The sequence below is a fragment of the Protopterus annectens genome, chromosome 6.part0, assembly GCF_019279795.1.
Source record: "Protopterus annectens isolate FY-2018-M chromosome 6.part0, PAN1.0, whole genome shotgun sequence".
Taxonomy (NCBI): domain Eukaryota; kingdom Metazoa; phylum Chordata; order Ceratodontiformes; family Protopteridae; genus Protopterus; species Protopterus annectens.
The window spans coordinates 1,853,716,607-1,853,722,606 of record NC_056737.1 but is presented as its reverse complement, the minus strand read 5'-3'; positions in this window follow the sequence as shown (position 1 = coordinate 1,853,722,606).

Below are 6,000 nucleotides of genomic sequence, written 5' to 3'. Positions count from 1 at the left end.
AGCCAAAGGGCAATGCAGAGAACTGATAATGTAAATTTCCAGCCCGAAAACGCAGGTACCTCCTGCAACTGGCCCTGATAGGAACATGAAGATAAGCCTCTTTGAGATCCAGAGTTACCATCCAGTGATCTTTTCCCAACAGAGGTAAAAGCTGTTGTAACGTCAGCATTTTGAACTTTGGAATGTCCAGATAAGTGTTCAGGATGGATAAATCCAAAATTGGTCTCCACGTGTTCCCTTTCTTTGGTACTAGAAACAGGCGAGAATAAAATCCTAGTCCCACTTCTGACAGAGGAACTGGCTGTATAGCTCCTATTTGAAGAAGTAAAGAAATCTGCTTGTGAGCCTCTATCCTTTGCCAAGGAGGAACGTCTGGCATGCCTTTGAAAGGAGGCAATGTATGGAAATAGAACTTGTAGCCTCGGTTTATAATGTCCAATACCCATTTGTCCTGGGTGACTAAAAGCCAGTTTTGCTTGAAGAGTGCTAACTTTCCTCCCAAAGGAGCTGCCAGGGAAGAAGAATCTGGCAGCTGAAAATGCAGGTCATTGGGCCTGTTTACGAAAGGACTGGCCCCTGCCCTCACCTGCAGATTGTGCAGGTGAACTCCAAGTTCTAGGCCTGAATGCACTGTGAGCTCTGCCCTGCCACGTCTAGATCTACCCCTAGACTGAGAATCAGAAGAAGGGTAGGTCCACCCCTTAGTAGGCCAATTTCTACTAAACTTTGGAGGTTGCACCTGCAAAAATCTTTAACAGTCTGCATGGACTTAGCCTTGTCTTCCATTTTCTTCAAAACCGACTCCACAGGGGGACCAAACAAAACTTCAGACTGTAAAGGGGCATCCAGAATTCTAGTTTTAACATGCTCGGACAAATTCTGATCCTTAAGCCAGGCGTGCCTACGAAGAACTGAACCAGTAGCCGCCACCCTAGAAGAGGCCTGTACAGCATCAAAACCACACTGCAAAGAATGCTTACCCACCTGTTCAGAGACATGTACTAAATCCTGCAATTCTTTACACTCTATGCCCTCTGCCAAAGCATCCACTTTAGATTTTAGCTGAGAAAGGAGGAAATTCTGATATTTCAACATATGAAACTGGCAATTTAAAGCCCTCATTGCTAAAGTAGAAGAGGTATAGACCTTCTTACCCCATCTATCCAAAGCTCTAGCTTCCTTATCTACAGGAACCGGATTCTTTACAACAGAAGCTCTAACACCCTTAGGCCCCTGACTAATAGTTTCTGGGTCCGCCCTAGGGCTCTTATACAGATATTTATGAGCCTCAGGCACCCTGTAATACCTGTCCGGTTTAACTGGCGCAGGAGGCAAAGAATCTGGATTAAGGGAAGCCTCCGAGAAAACATCTTGAACAACATCCAAAACAGGAGGTATAGCAAAGGGTCTATGCTGTGGTAAAAACAAGAATTCCCTAAGCCTCTTCCGTGAATCAGAGAAATCCTGTCCTTCCCACTTAAAACGCTCCCTCATGGAATGCAGAGTTTCTGAAAATGAAAAATCCTCTGGAGGAGAAGCAGAAGGAGTGGAATCCTCTGCATCAGAATCCGAATAAGGGGGAAAATCTTGAATATCTTCAGCAGAAGAGTCTGAGTCATCTGAGGCCTGATCCAAACTTTCCAACTCTGGCTCCACCCTGGGCCTCTTATCAGGAGGGGGCATAGAACCTCTAATTAAAGTAATCAAATCTTCTGCCATTTTAAGCATGTGCTTTTTAGGCACAGACCCTGAAGTACCTGGAGGGACACCAGAGGAAGGCAAAACAGACCTGCCCTTAGAAGAAGCCTTAGAAATAGTAGCAGAAGGCCTAACCACCTTAGGCATAGAAGGGAGAACAGTAACCTGAGAGGCCCCTTCAGCTTGACCTGACTCCTGTGAGTCCACATCCTGCAAAATCAAAGTTTCCCCCTGAGACTCAACAGAAACTTCAGCCTGATCCACCTGCTCCACTGTAGTTTCTGCAGGACCGGCGTCCGAAATGGACGAAACAACCTGTCTAGGTTTCAAGGATTTGTCTTTGCGCTTCTTCGTGGAAGCGGGCGTCGGAGGATCCGACGGCATATTATAATTACACCGCTTACCAAAGACTAACCTAGCACAATCTAACCTTCTTTTTATAGTGCGCTTATTAAACCTAGCACAAAACCGACACCCGACTACGCCGTGGTCCGTCCCAAACAAGGAATGCAAAGAGAGTGATAATCCCTATGCGGTATCTGTTTCCCACAAGAAATACAATTATTCACTTTTTCTGACATCCGGAATTAACTGAGGCAAGAAAAAACAAAAATATTCCCCAACGGGGTACTTAGCCCAACTTGGTTTCGGTCTGAAACTTGGAATACGAAAATTTCAGAACGCCGAACGGCACTTGCAACGCTGCTTCTGCATCGGACCATGCGGCAAAAAAGACTGAGGATATGACGTCGGTCATGCGCTTTTATACCCTGACGCTCTGATGTCAGATCTAAGCGCCCATGACCGACGTCAGCCTAATACTTTGGTATTCGGGCCGACCGAGGACAGCGGACTACCCATATGTAATGACTGCAGCAATGTGAGATGAAGAACATCATAAGCATTATACAATTGAATCCTTAAATATCCACATTTTTGGCGCAACAACTTCTAATGAGCTAAACGCCTGTACTTTTAAAGGTATACACATTAAAATCATAACCGTGAATATGTTAGGATGGTACAATACATCAATCAACTTTCCCAGTCCATACATACTATGTATAATAATATAACTAATTGTAATAGTAATACTAAAAAAACAAACAGAAGTTTAAATAATTTTTCATTTTAAAATTTATATATGAAATTCCTAACACATTACTCTATTGTGTCAATAAATACACGTCATAGTCACCATATATGTCAATAAACTGTTAAAAAAATATTTATACATAGTTTGTAAAACACTATAGCATAAAAGCCTAAATCTTGAGTTGTAAAATAGGCTTAATAGTTAGATAATCATTCAAATCCAGCTCACTAGATGAGTCAGTTAACAGCTGCCATTTGATCTCTCTCTGCCCTAAAATTGCCTTACTATCACCTCCCCATACTCCCAAAGTCACGTGTTCCACAATGGCAAATTTAAATGCGAGTCCCCATAACTGTCTATATGTCTGTATAAGGTGTTACTTTTGTCTTTTCGCCTTATGCAATAGAGGTGATCACAAATTCTTCTTTTGAAGAACCTCTCTGTTTTTCCTGTGTAGAAGCTAGAACATGTCATACACTTGGCTAAATATATGATGTTCCTGAAGTTGCAGTTCCCATGTTGAAATGTAATTTTGGTTTTATTAATATTATCTAGCGTGACACCATCTACTTCCCAAATTGAACTACAGTGACTGCAACTCCCACAACGTCTTATATTTTTGTTCTGCGTCTTCATGTTCCTACTAATACTACCTCTTTCAAGTAGAGACTTCAAATTACAACCCATCTTATATACAAATACCGGATGATCTCCAACTATATCACAAATTCCTTTATCAACCTTAAACATGTTCCAATTTCTACTAAGAATATGTTTGATATCACGGGTTTGAGAATTATATTCCAAAACACATGCCCTCTTGTATTGAACTTCATTACAATAACTACCCTCCTTGTTATTCTTGCATTCAGTCCCTAAAATGGGTGGGGATTTTGTACCCCATTCTCCTATTACATACCCACTAACTTCCTTCAACAAGTGCACGGGATAACCCCTAGATCTAAATATGTAGGTGATAAAGTCTCTCTCTTATATCATTTCATGGTAACTAGATGTCATTCTTACCGCCCTAAACCATTGTCCCTTGAATAAGTTCTTCAACATTTTCCTGGGGTGGTTGCTAGTGAATTCCAAATAACTGTTGGAAAAGGTGTTCTTTCTGTATACACTTGAAGTGAACCCACTAGGAGTACTGGAAATGTAGGTATCCAAATATGCTATAATATTCCAAAATCCAAGAATGGGTACATTTCAAAAAACTGCTAGTACCATTCAAGTATGAAATGAATTAGTCTATCACAGAACTAGAACCATCCCATAAAATAAAGATATCATCCAAAAATCTTGTGTAATATCTGATATATTGAAAGTAATTACACAAACAAATGGGAAGATTCCCAGTCCAGCATAACCAGGTTGACATAAATGGGGGCACACGCAGCCCCCATTTCCACCCCTCTGGTTTATCGATAATATTCTCCTTCAAAAAAGATATAGTTGTGGTCAAGTACTATAGACATAAGTTCCATAATCATACTAATCTGATCCCAATTTAGATCTGAATACTGTCTGAATCTATTATAAAATGCTTCCAATCCAGATACTTTTGGAATACATGAAAATAAATCTAGTACATCAACAGTGATGTATATTAGTCCCTTCTTCCACACCCCGGTGTAAGATTACTTATAAATATATCCAAGAATCCTTTATTAAGTGTGGGATCTTAGCATATATGTGTTTTAACCATTTGTCAATGGCGGTACCCAAAGGAAATGTTTTAGAATAACTGCCGAACGGAATGGCAGATCTGTGATGCTTTTATGTACTTTGGGGATTCCCACTATTGTAGCCATTAAGAGGTGTTCGATCCTTAAGAAATTGTATATATCACTGGATATGCGATTGTCTAGCAAAAACTCTTCGAGGTACATGTCTATAAGTCTATATCCAATGTTAATTTTGTTGATGGACACGGTCTCATAATTCCCAGAGTCATGTAAAATCTTAAACATCTTATTGATATAAACCATATTGTCACAAAGCACTACTCCCCTGTCCGGCTTCATAATTCTAATGTTGAGATCTGTTCTAATGTTTTTATCTCTTCCATCAATAAGTTGCTAGAAAATGTTTTATGTCTTACATCATTCTGTAACTTGTAGATCTCCTTAGTAACTAATTTCTCATATAAAGCCACACTGGGGTGGGTAGGTGGTATGCAAGTGCTACTTTTCTTTAAACCTCATTACTACTTGATATAGTCTTATTTTGAAACATAAGAGCCAAGTTGATGTTCCTTAAAAAAAAAAATGTAATCCCTGTTAGACAGTCTACCACCCGAAATTTCCCCTTTGGTACATATTTTATAGCTTTAGAAAATAATCCAAAATGGCTTTTATTAATAGCCATACTTGTATAATTATAAATGTTAAAATTATCTAAACAATATACTATACCATCAGAAGTTGTAATAGTGGATTAATCCAAAGACTCTATATGTTCTAATATCTCGTTCCACTTTCCAGTTCTGACCTGTATTCTGTCCCTTTCCCCCAGGTTGTCTGTTCCCTTTCCATCTCCTGTCCTTCTTCCTATTTTCTGTTGTTGTTGTTTCCAATCCCTGTGAAAATATGAATTATTGTAGGGAGCATATGCTTCACGATCATATCTGCTACCCATGTCTCTATCATCACTCTTATTCCCCTTATTCCCTTCATCCTTCCACAGATAGACTGAATTCCATTTGTAATGTTCTAAATCCGTTTTTTACATTTTTTAAAATATGTTTTCTGCTTTCTTATCTGCCATAGTATATTGCTTACTATACAGTTTATCCCATTGCATAAATAAGTCATTAACATTTCTATTGTTAAGATTCTCCACTTCATTCATTAAAATACATAATTTCTCATTATTTTTCTTCATCAAGAGCTTCATGAACTCAAACCTGAATTGATTGAAAAGTGCATTAAATTCACCACATGTTGTTTCATTCAATGTTATCCCCATAGGTGCTTTAAAAAAACGTAACCTCATAGGGACAACTTTACATGTCAAACATTTGTTTAAATAGGCATTATCTAGTTGTACACCTTTTATTGCATTAAGTTTTTTTTTCCAAACAGGTAAATTAATTCTTTTAAAGTCCCATTAGTTGGTACATCATCTTTCCCTACAGCATTTGCATCGATGTTAATACTATTGATGTGAAAATTGTAGCCATCATTATTTTTTAAATAATT